Here is a 13,723-nt window from a genome sequence, read left to right on the forward strand (position 1 = left end):
AGCGTATGTATGGATAGTAATAGCACATGGTTGGATAGCTTATGCGTGTGTATAGATAGTTGTATCGGATGTATGGAAAGGAATAGCGTGTGTATGGATAGCTATAGCTACAGCGTGTGTATGAATAGTTTTAACGCGTGTTTAGATAGTTATAGCATGTGTGTGAATAACTATAGCGGGTGTTTATCGAAGATTATTATTGTCATTAAAAAAAATTAAAACGTCTTAACGAACACAGTTGTGAATTTGATTTTACAGCAGCGATTTTAACTTCTTCAGCCAGTCTTTATTCATCGAGGAAAAATTACTACCTATGAATGATCAACACTTATTTACTAGAAATTTGATTTAGATCAAAACGGGTTCTTTTGAGTATCATAAGTTATTGGTAAAAAGAGTTGCAAGTTTTCTCAATGAGCATTCATTAAATTTTCGTTTTTGTTTCTCGGTGCGCGGTTTTGATTTTGTTTCTCGCACACAGAGAAAGAAACAAACTTGTCGCTATCGTGAAAAATAACAAAACAATTAGAAATGCTCTAAATCACAACTGAAGAAGTTAAGATATTTTCCTGTCACTCGCCCAAACCTTGATAACAACTACCGAAAAACGTGTGATTGAGCTCTTGCTATATTGAGTTATTGAACCAAACGTTTTTTTTTCAAATACATGAAGTTATATGCTGGGCTGGAACTAACCTAGCATGAGTTTTATCGATTAAATGTCAAACAATTTTCAAATTTAAAATTTTCAGTTGAATCGTTCTGGGCTCCAATTTCAGATAGTTTCGTAAAGTTTGCTTTTTGCTTAGATAGGAAAATTTTACCAATTCGCTCAATTAAATGATTGTCTTGGTAGTGCAGCAAACAAAGGGTTGATTCGAATATGTATGAAATGACAGCGATTAAATAAAAGATATCCATTCTTTTAGTATATATTATTATTTATAACGTTTTAACGTCTCAGCATCCAGAAATGCACTGTTAGATAAAATTGCAGCAAATACTAGAGTTGCAATTCTCTCTATTATTTGTTTTAATGGAATATAAGAATACCGTAGTCCAACGTCATGCGGTCGTGTCTTGAATACCACCCTCCTACTTTTTTTTGTATTTCTAATTATTATGAGCTTTTCTCTGTGTACGTCTTTTTATATGAATGGTTTAAATGATTCAAAAGAAAATAGAATAAAACAGTTCAGTCGTCACTACTCTTGCTTACCGTTTCTTCCTCTTTGGTATCTTCTTCCTCGAGAGCAGCAATTGTATTTGGTGGTACATCCAGGGACTCTTTCGGCGGACGTTTATAGCTTGTACCCTGAGAGTAACACATCCTCTGGATGTGACCAACAGTTCCGCATTTGTTGCAAATCTTACCTTTAACACGACAGTCATCCGCTGAATGGTATATACCACCGCAACGCCAACATTTGTCTCCTCGCATGGGGAGTGATCGAGAACTTCCATCCCTAAACATTGGTCTGCCTCTAGACGCACGCCAAGCACCAATGCGAGCTTGAAAATTATGTTGATATCCGATTCCACGAGTGCTATATTGTCTATTCCAATCACGTCCAGTGTCAGGTCTCACTGTTGCGACCGACGCTTGGTCCTGATTTCCATATCTTCTCATTACGATTTTAGTAAAGCGGGCAATGTATGTAGTTTCGCGGAATGCGAAGATGAACGGGAATAAAAGGTGTGAATAGACTTAGAAAAAATTTCCCTCGTCCAGAATTTTTTTCTAAGTCTAGTCACACGAGATCGACTTGAACTGTCCTACAGTACGGTCGCATTTTACCAACAGCTCGAGGCTAAGTCTTAGACTACCGAGAGATATTAAAATTTTGCTTTCAACAGGCAATCTTTTTAAAAGACTACCTGTTGAAACGCAAAGTAATAAATTTGTTTTTAACGTTAACGAGTGCTTAGTGAGTAAATTTGGTTTGAGATATTTCTACTTAAACTCTATAGTGAAGTGTAGTTAAGGTTTCCAGTTATGCCTGGAAGAAATAAAAAAGCTCGCTTTGATGCGGCTTCAAGAAAACTTGAGGCATCTCCTCCAAGTGACACTGAAATTTCGACTAACAGGTATGATATTCTTTCTTCCGTTGGGGATCAAGAATTCCAAACTTCTCATACTGAGCATAAAGCCGTTATGAAGAAGGCTAAAGTTCCACCTATTGTGGTATTTGTAGCGAATTTTAAAGCATTTCGATCAGAACTTTCATCATTTCTGTCGGATGTGAAAGTTAATTTTCAAATTGGCCGCCAAGGCGAAATTCGTATTTTGGCCGAATCTTTTGATGGCAATAAACAACTTTTACAGTATTTGACTGAAAAGATGTATAAATTTTATTCTTTTGATGCCAAAAACGAGAGACCGTTTAAGGCTGTTTTGAAAGGTCTTTCAAATGATCAAACTATTGAGGAAATTAAAGATTGTTTGTCAGAATTACTTGGTTTTGCCCCCTACCAAGTAATTTTGATGAAACGAAAGGCAAATGCCAAAATAACCAAACTGGAATACACCAGGAAAATTACTTGGTACATTTTGATCGTACCAAAGTACATAATTTGAAATGTTTGGAAAAAGCACGTGTTTTATTTAACGTGCGAATAAAATGGGAAAATTTCAAGAGACATGGAGGAATCCATAATCTTACGCAATGTCGGAATTGTCAAGCCCATGGTCATGGAACTCGAAACTGCCATATGGCTGCAAAATGTATGATTTGTGGTGACACTAGTCACACGAAAGATATCTGCCCCGTGAAAGAGACCACTAATGGTTTCAAATGTGTAAATTGTGGGGGAAATCACAAATCTAATTTCTTTAATTGTCCTGTAAGGTAAAAAAATTTTGCTTCCAGACAACGTAGGAATTCTAAACAACCTGTTGTCAATGGGGGTAATCAAAAGACTTTCAATACTGTTCAGGCATCACCAGCACTTTCATTAGCAGGTGTGCCTGTAGGTAATAATTTAAATTCAGATAACAAATTTCAGAAAAATAATCCTGTTCAGGCAACACCAGGCTGTTCATATGCCAGTGTCCTTTCAGGTAATATTTCAAATTCAAACAGTAACAAACCATTCGTGTTTGGTGCTGAAAAGTCAGCCAGTATTGATTTAGGTAGTCCAACTCCCGAAAAGATTGAATACCTACAACAATCCATGCTGCAGCTAATGTCCGTTTTGTTGAACTGTAACTCGATGTACGAGCCTGTTTTTTTTTTGTTAGGGAATTAGAATTACGTTGTCCATTGATCTGAACTTTTGTAATAAAAGGCTGTTCAAGAAGGTATAAAATTTACAACTAATATTGTTATGAAATTGAAATTCAGCAATGATATGAAATAATGCTGTAAATTTTCTAAATTGGAATGCTCGCTCTTTAAAAGCGAAAGAGGATGAATTTTTCAATTTTTTAACAGTCCACGATGTGCATATTGCAGTTGTGGCTGAAACGATTTTAAAGCCAAATATTAAACTAAAAAAGAACCCAAATTATATAGTTCATAGGTTTGATAGAACTGATGTTGCCGGTGGTGGAGTTGCAATAGTTATCCACCGTCGAATAAACCATCGTGTTTTACCCCATCTTGAAACCAAAGTTAACCAGAGTTTGGGAATTGAAATTGAAACAAGTATTTGCATTTTATTTATAGCCGCAGTGTATTTGCCTTTTCAATGCACTGGTGAGCGAAAAAATTATTTCAAGGGAGATTTGCAAAAACTCACAAGAAATAAATCTAAATTTTTAATCATCGGTGATTTTAATGCGAAACACCGATCTTGGAATAATGCTCAAAGCAATTCCAATGGAAAAATATTGTTTAATGATTGCTCGACTGGCTTTTATTCAGTTTTATTTCCAAATGGTCCTACATGTTATTCTTCTATTAGGAATCCATCCACAATTGATTTAGTACTAACAAATCAAAGTCATTCATGCAGTGATTTATTAACTCATGCTGACTTTGCTTCTGATCATCTTCCCATAACATTTACTATTTCCCATGAAACTATTATAAATCCCACTAGATCTGTGTTAAATTATCACAAGACTAATTGGGATAGATATCGTTCTACGATCGAAGATATTTGGATGATGATATTATTTTACAAAATAGTGCTGACATTGACAGAGCATTAGATAATTTTAGCAGCTTAATTCTCAATGCCCGGGATTTATAGACCGTTCCGATAATTATAAATACACTTACAATCAACCGTCATTTCAAATAACGTGCAGTATTCAATCAAACGTTGGCTGCGTCCTGTTGTTTACATCCAAAAGAAACAGATGCTACCATTTTTTCTAACATTTAGTGCGAAATTTTGAAAATGCGTGGCCTTTCTCCCGAGCAAAGAAAGCGAATTGTGCACAAATGGGGCACCGTGAGTGGTCTTTCTATAAGAAAATTCAAACATAAGAAGTTCAAACCGCATTGCGGTAGTATTGTGGAGAGTGCACGTTTACTAATGCCCCAAGACGTGGTAGAAAACCCGGGCCTGTTGATCCCACAATGGACAAAAAGGTTAAGGAATACTACAGGCGGCATCCTTCAGTATCAGTACGAGATGTGGCGAGAAAGCTTGGAACCTCGGCGAGTAACGTTATGCGTGCCAAGGGAAGAATGGGTCTGCAGATCCGTCGGAAACAGAAGCAGCCAAAACGAAATCCAAAACAAGCTGAATCTGTGAAACCGAGAGCTCGGAAGCTTTATGACAAACTTCTGACCAAAAAAATGGGGTGTGTTATCATGGATGACGAAACCTACATAAAACTGGACTAGAGGACTCTGCCAGGACCGCAATTTTATACATCACCGAAGGGAAAGGATGTCCCTGGACCAGTGAAAGCCATTTACACCGAAAAATTCGGCAAGAAGGTAATGGTTTGGCAGGCCATTTGTGAATGTGGGAAAATATCTCGTCCATTCATTACGAATGACACAATGAATGGTAAAATTTACGTGAAAGAGTGTTTGCAGAAAACGTTGTTACCCATGGTTAAGCAGCATAACAATCCTCCAATCTTTTGGCCCGATCTTGCTTCCTGCTATTACTCTAAGGATGCACTAGGGTGGTATAAAACAAAAAATGTCACATGTGTCCCAAAGGAGATGAATCCTCCAAACTGCCCTGAAATTCTCCCTATTGAAACTTTTTGGGCTTTGACCAAGGCAAAGCTGAGGAAATATGTTAAACTAGCGGACAATGTTGAAAAATTTAAAAAAAGATTGGCTTAAAGTGGTAAAATGGTCGAAGAACACACTGTGCAAAAGCTTATGAGTAGTGTTAAGAGAAAAGTTAGAGAACTCGCGTATCCTACGAAAAATAATCCCAACTTGAATTGAAACTGGAAAGAAAACACTTATTATCTATATTTCAGAATAAAATGACCCGAAAAATCCTGTATTTTTTGTTTTATTCAAGAAAGAAGATGTATTTATAATTTTCGGAACAGTCTATGTCAGTTCCTAAGGCTCGAGTGAAATTTAATGCACCAATTATTGACAGTGAACTTCAACTTCTTATACGTTTGAAGAACATACGGAGACGTCAATACCAAAGATCTCGTGATCCTGCTTTGAAAATTATTTTTCAAGAATTACAAAAGGAAATTAAACATAGATTCACTCTCTTGCGAAATGAGAATTTCATGAGAGAAGTTGAACAACTAAAACCTTATTCAAAACCCTTCTGGAAGCTTTCGAAGGTTCTTAAGAAACCTTCGAAGCCCATTCCAGTCCTTAAAGATGGTGATTGCATTTTTCTAACGAATGAACAAAAATCTCAAAAACTTGCTCAGCAGTTTGGGAGTGTTCATAACTCCAATTTAAACGTAGTAAGTCCTATTGAAAATGAAGTAAACCAAAAGTATGATCAGATCACCACCCAAGAATTTCTTTCCGAAGAGGTATTGGAAACAAACTTGAATGAGGTGCGAACTATTCTCAAAAAATTCAAAAACATTAAAGCACCAGGAGATGATGGGATTTTCTATATCCTCATCAAAAGACTTCCCAAAAACTCTTTAAATTTCTTGGTTAAATTTTTTAACAGATGCTTTGCACTAGCACATTTTCCTACGAAATGAAAAAATGCCAAAGTCACTCCAATTTTAAAACCCGAAAAGAACCCAGCTGAGGCATCAAGTTATTGACCAATTAGTTTACTTTCCTCTATGAGCAAACTTTTTGAAAGAATAATTCTCAATAGAATAATAACACATATAAAGGAGAACTCAATTTTTGCAAATGAGCAGTTTTGTTTTCGCCATGGGCATTCCACTACTCATCAGTTACTTAGAGTAACAAATATGATTCAAACTAATAAATCTGAAGGCTATTCGACTGGAACTGCTCTTCTAGATATAGAAAAGGCATTCGACAGTGTTTGGCATAAAGGTTTAATAGCTAAAATGTCAAATTTCAGTTTTCCGCTTTACCTCACAAAAATGATACAAAGTTATTTAACTGACCGCACTCTTCAGGTCAACTATCTAAGTGGTAAATCTAATAGATTGCCTGTTAGAGCTGGTGTGCCTCAGGGGAGTATCTTGGGCCCAATCTTATATAACATTTTTACTTCTGATCTTCCTGATTTACCACCAGGTTGTGAGAAATCTCTGTTTTGTGACGATACAAGCATTTCCGCAAAAGGAAAAAGCCTACGTGTTATATGCAGTTATATTTTCTTGATACTTGCAGAAATGGAAGATTTCCCCTAATGCTTCTGAAACACAGTTAATTATTTTTCCTCATAAGCCAAGAGTTTCTTTTCTCAAACCCACCCATAACCACGTTATAAAGATGAACGGTGTGGTCTTAAATTGGTCTGATCAAGTTAAATACTTAGCGCTAATTCATGATAAGAATCTTACTTTCAAGGAGCACATTGAGAATATCCAAACAAAGTGCAATAAGTATATAAAATGTTCGTATCCTCTTATCAACAGAAATTCTAGACTTTGTCTCAAGAATAAACTGTTAATTTACAAACAAATTTTTAGAACAGCAATGTTATATGCAGTTCCCATCTGGACAAGTTGTTGTGCAACCAGGAAGAAGACACTTCAAAGGATTCAGAATAAACTTTTGAAAATGATTTTGAAGCGTTCTCCCTGGTTTAGCACGAACGAGCTACATAGGTTCACTAATTTAGAAACATTAGAAAATATGTCAAGCCAAATTATCAACAAATTCCGACAAAAATCGTTGCAATCCTCAAATTCAACGATTAGCTCACTTTATAGTCAGTAAGATAGTTTTATAGTTTTAAGTTTATTTTAAGTTTTGTTTCATTCCTTTTTTTTCCTTGACAAGTAGGTTTAACAATTTTCCTACAATTACATTAACTTAACAACTGCGAAAGCTAATAACATTCAATAATATAAAAATGCGTACAAAAATATAATATATATATATATATATATATATATATATATATATATATATATATATATATATATATATCTATATATAAATATATATATATATATATATATATATATATATATATATATATATATATATATATATATATATATATATATATATATATATATATATACATATATATATATATATATATATATATATATATATATATATATATATATATATATATATATATATATATAAATATATATATATATATATATATATATATATATATATATATATATATATATATATATATATATATATATATATATATATATATATATATATATATATATATATATATATATATATATATATATATATATATATATATATATATAATATATATATATATATATATATATATATACTAGTACTTCATTGCTGCATTAGCTCAACTCACTTAAAAAATATTACTTCAATATTCCGAGAACGCACAGAACGGAAGTTTCCTTATTGGATTGCATGATAGATGCGGTATAAATTGTCCGACGAAGTTGATCAAGCCCAAAAAACTTCGGACTACAAGAGAAAAGAAAAGAAGAGAAAAAAAAAGTGGGATCGGTGGAGGACCGTAGCGCGCGAAGAGAGCGTGGAAGTTAAACGACGAGTTGGAAACTGACGTACCACATGAACGATAGTTATCGTTGTATGTGTAAACGAAGAGCCCATCTAACGACTACACCCGAAAGCTCTGGATGAAATTTGGAGCTTTTACATTTTTACGAACGATGCATACTACCACTATCACTGCACTCTGATGTGAAAGTAAATAAAAAGAAATGAGTAGCGAGAATAAATTAGAGTATACCTTCATCATTAGGTATTCATGAGAGGCAGAACATGCACTGGGTCAGTATGCGTAACATACTGAACACGGAAAAGCGATAAAAGAAAAGTGATGCAGTAGTGGCTGGCTGCTAAACTCGAATTATGTTTTGTTTTCTTATTTTTTTCGATTAGTTTGATCAGCGAGGTTTAAGTAACAGTTTATGGTGTTTGTTATTAAAGAAAATTCGATGTTAGCAATCAAAATTCGACAGAAATGAACATAGTGCTAATGTTATTGAAATTTGTGGGCTGAAACGATTTGTTTTGTTTTGATTTTCAGATGGATTCTGAAAATCAGTTCCCGTTGGAGCCGTTTAATGATGCCACCGACGCCTCGAATATGCGTCATGAATGGGAGGAATGGCACCGCTTCTGTGAAATAGTTTTGGAACTAAAGAAGATCGAATCTCAGCACGAAAAGCTTCTTTTTCTGCTAGCTCTAGGAGGCAGGGGCCTACAAAGAATTTACCACCACCTCCACCGGTCCAATTTACCACCGGTCACAGTTCCGTTCGCTCCTCAAGAAGTTCCCGAGTATGACAATGCTATCAAGCGCCTCAACGCCTTTTTCGTTGGAAAACGTAATGAAAGAGTGGAACTGGAGGTTTTCCGTTCTCTCCGCCAGGCCGCTGGGGAGACATTCAATCGATACATGCTGAGATTGCGTACGCAAGCCGCTTGCTGCAATTTTGGTGAGCGTGAGGGGAAGGAATTACTACAACAAATAACTGTCGGTGCAATGGATGAGAGGGTGCGCGATAAAGGCCTCGAAAGTACTTTGAATCTGGATGAGCTCGTGAGCTATGCCATTAACCGCGAGGTTTTACTGAAGGAAGCAGAAGAAAAAAATGCATCCATTTGGATCCGAAAATGGAGCGGTAGCAGTGGTCAAACAGGAATGGACAACGAAGGTAATGCAAGGAGTGGACGGAACAGAAGAACAGAATGTAACCGGTGTGGATCTTGGCGGCACCAACGAGAATCGGAACACTGCATTGCACGAAATGCTAGGTGCAACAACTGTGGTGCTGTAGGTAACTTTGCAAGGAAGTGTACAGCTAACCGGAACAAGTCGTCTAAAGCTCGATACTCATGGAAGAGAGCGGAAGCTAATGCTTTGCGAGATGAAAATGGCCAAAGCGCAGGATCTGGATATCCACTACAACGCGACGAACATAAGACTTTAGAGGTAGAATGAGTTTTTTTATTTCTTACATTTTTACTAACTATTAATTAAAACTTGTTAAAATAAACGATGAATAAAATTAGTAAGCACTTATGGTATTTTCAAATTATTTATTTTGCTAGGTAAAGACACAGCATGATGGGACGATTGTAGGGTTTATTGACTAACTTCCAGTAGAATTTCTGATTGATTCGGGGGCAACTATCAACACCGTTACTGAGCATATCTGGGAGAAACTGGTATCAAGCAACGCCAGGATTTTTATGAAAAAACTGCGTAGCGATCGACGATTTATGGCGTATGCTAGCCAGGAACCTCTACGCGTAGTGTGTATTTTCGAAGCATGGGTAGCTATTAACGATACAAAGCCCAAAATGTTTACCGAGTTTTACGTAATTAAGGGAGCGCATAAATCTTTACTTAGCAAGAGAACCGCAGAGGACCTCAAAGTTTTGAAAGTAGGACTAGAAGTCCAAAGTATTGAACAGAACAAGGTTCCGTTCCCTAAATTCCCTCATATACAAGTAACATTGTCTATTGATCCAACTGTGGCTCCCAGGAAGATGGCTTACCTCAAAATTCCGGTAGCGATGCAAGACAAGGTCAACCAGAAAATTCAGGAAATGTTGGAAACCGACATAATTGAACCCGTAACAGGGCCAGCCGATTGGATCTCCCCGATGGTTGTAGTTCCAAAGGGAACTAACGATATCCGCTTATGTATCAACATGCGATACCCCAATCAAGCCATACAACGGAAGCATTACCTACTGCCACTCATTGACACGCTGCTTAACAAGCTGAAAGGAGCGACACTGTTCTCAAAGATCGACATAACCTCTGCATACTATCATGTGGAGTTGCATCCAGCGTCGCGCGAGATTACTACATTCATGACGAGTAAGGGTCTAATGCGGTTCAAGCGATTGATGTTTGGTATAAACTGCGCACCCGAGATCTTTCAACGGATTATGTGTGAAATGTTGGCTGGCATCGAGGGTGTCGTAGTTTATATCGATGATGTGGTTATCTGGGGATCAACCGCTGACGAGCACGATGAGCGGCTCCAAAGGGTTATGGAAATTCTTGAAGAAAATCATGCGTTGCTGAATAAAGAGAAATGTTTATATCGAGTAAAAGAGCTTGCAATACTAGGGTTCAAGGTCAGCGTCGATGGAATCAGCACTACTGATGATAAAGTTTCAGCCATCCGAAACTTCAGGATGCCAGAGACGAAGGAGGAAGTCCGAAGTTTTTTGGGCTTGATCAACTTCGTCGGACAATTTATACCGCATCTATCATCGAGAACGGAGGCCCTTCGAAAATTCATAAGAGGGGAAGTAGATTCTTTTGGCAACGAACAACAGAAAGCTTTCGATGACCTTCGCAACGAGTTGTCCAGTACCGTTCACCGCTTAGGATTCTTTGACCCAAAAGACCAGACAGAACTTTACGTGGACGCATCGGCGGTGGGCCTTGGGGTGGTTTTAGTCCAGAGAGATAGTATGAACAAACCAAGGATCATCAGCTTCGCATCAAAAGGCCTTACAAAAACGGAAAAAGTGTATCCGCAAACCCAACGCGAGGCCTTAGCCATCGTTTGGGCAGTTGAGAAGTTTTATTCGTATTTATTTGGGATACACTTCACGGTACTGACTGACCATAAGTCACTCGAATATATATTTAGAGGAAAACATCAGGAAGGAAAACGTGCTTGCTCTCGTGCTGAAGCCTGGGCATTACGCTTACAGCCCTATGATTTCAAGGTGGTGCATGTTCCTGGATCCCACAATATCTCAGACATTTTTTCGAGGTTGCGTCCGGAGTCAGATCTTCCATTTGATGAAGCTTCGGAGCATTTCGTTAATAATATCTCAAGTTTTAGTAATCAGATACTTTTTATTTTTCCTCAAATGTCTTTCCTGAACGTTAACAAACTTTTTAATGAATAAATAAACACATGTCATCGCTTTGAATTTTGGTTTAGAGACAAATTCAGCAAAAAAAGTCATAATTTTGCATGTTCTACGTAGTTTTGTGTATAATATCTTAAATTTTAGTAATCAGATACTTTTTATTTTTCCTCAAATGTCTTTTCAGAACGTTAACAAACATTTCAATGGAAAAATGATCACATGTCCTCGCTTTGAATTTTGATTTAGAGGCAAATTTAGCATAAAAAGTCATAATTTTGCATGTTTTACGTAGTTTTGTGAATAACATCTCAAGTTTTAGTAATCAGATACTTTTTATTATTCCTCAAATGACTTTTCTGAACATCAACAAACATTTTAATGTAAAAAAAACCACATGTCACCACTTATTTTGAAGTAGAATACTTCTCTCAGGAAGTTCGGCTACATATGGATGTGAAATGAAAATCTAAAACCGAAAAAAGTGAAAAATATGTCCAATTTCAAATGCTAATAAATCGGTTAGTATTCGATGGATTTCCTTCGTTCTTGCAGCAATAGTTTGTAAAATCTTCTAAGATTCTTCCCAAAAGAATATAATTGTAATTTTATTATTCACACTAGGGATGGGAAAACAATCAGTAGCTACATTGAAAAAGCATCGATGAAATAACGATTGAAAAAAATATCGATAAACGCTTAGAACGCACAGAACGGAAGTTTCCTTATTGGATTGCATGATAGATGCGGTATAAATTGTCCGACGAAGTTGATCAAGCCCAAAAAACTTCGGACTACAAGAGAAAAGAAAAGAAGAGAAAAAAAAGTGGGATCGGTGGAGGACCGTAGCGCGCGAAGAGAGCGTGGAAGTTAAACGACGAGTTGGAAACTGACGTACCACATGAACGATAGTTATCGTTGTATGTGTAAACGAAGAGCCCATCTAACGACTACACCCGAAAGCTCTGGATGAAATTTGGAGCTTTTACATTTTTACGAACGATGCATACTACCACTATCACTGCACTCTGATGTGAAAGTAAATAAAAAGAAATGAGTAGCGAGAATAAATTAGAGTATACCTTCATCATTAGGTATTCATGAGAGGCAGAACATGCACTGGGTCAGTATGCGTAACATACTGAACACGGAAAAGCGATAAAAGAAAAGTGATGCAGTAGTGGCTGGCTGCTAAACTCGAATTATGTTTTGTTTTCTTATTTTTTTCGATTAGTTTGATCAGCGAGGTTTAAGTAACAGTTTATGGTGTTTGTTATTAAAGAAAATTCGATGTTAGCAATCAAAATTCGACAGAAATGAACATAGTGCTAATGTTATTGAAATTTGTGGGCTGAAACGATTTGTTTTGTTTTGATTTTCAGATGGATTCTGAAAATCAGTTCCCGTTGGAGCCGTTTAATGATGCCACCGACGCCTCGAATATGCGTCATGAATGGGAGGAATGGCACCGCTTCTGTGAAATAGTTTTGGAACTAAAGAAGATCGAATCTCAGCACGAAAAGCTTCTTTTTCTGCTAGCTCTAGGAGGCAGGGGCCTACAAAGAATTTACCACCACCTCCACCGGTCCAATTTACCACCGGTCACAGTTCCGTTCGCTCCTCAAGAAGTTCCCGAGTATGACAATGCTATCAAGCGCCTCAACGCCTTTTTCGTTGAAAAACGTAATGAAAGAGTGGAACTGGAGGTTTTCCGTTCTCTCCGCCAGGCCGCTGGGGAGACATTCAATCGATACATGCTGAGATTGCGTACGCAAGCCGCTTGCTGCAATTTTGGTGAGCGTGAGGGGAAGGAATTACTACAACAAATAACTGTCGGTGCAATGGATGAGAGGGTGCGCGATAAAGGCCTCGATAAAGGCCTTAGCCATCGTTTGGGCAGTTGAGAAGTTTTATTCGTATTTATTTGGGATACACTTCACGGTACTGACTGACCATAAGTCACTCGAATATATATTTAGAGGAAAACATCAGGAAGGAAAACGTGCTTGCTCTCGTGCTGAAGCCTGGGCATTACGCTTACAGCCCTATGATTTCAAGGTGGTGCATGTTCCTGGATCCCACAATATCTCAGACATTTTTTCGAGGTTGCGTCCGGAGTCAGATCTTCCATTTGATGAAGCTTCGGAGCATTTCGTTAATAATATCTCAAGTTTTAGTAATCAGATACTTTTTATTTTTCCTCAAATGTCTTTCCTGAACGTTAACAAACTTTTTAATGATTAATAAACACATGTCATCGCTTTGAATTTTGGTTTAGAGACAAATTCAGCAAAAAAAGTCATAATTTTGCATGTTCAACGTAGTTTTGTGAATAATAT

This window comes from Wyeomyia smithii, chromosome 1 (assembly GCF_029784165.1).
Source record: "Wyeomyia smithii strain HCP4-BCI-WySm-NY-G18 chromosome 1, ASM2978416v1, whole genome shotgun sequence".
NCBI classification, from domain to species: domain Eukaryota; kingdom Metazoa; phylum Arthropoda; class Insecta; order Diptera; family Culicidae; genus Wyeomyia; species Wyeomyia smithii.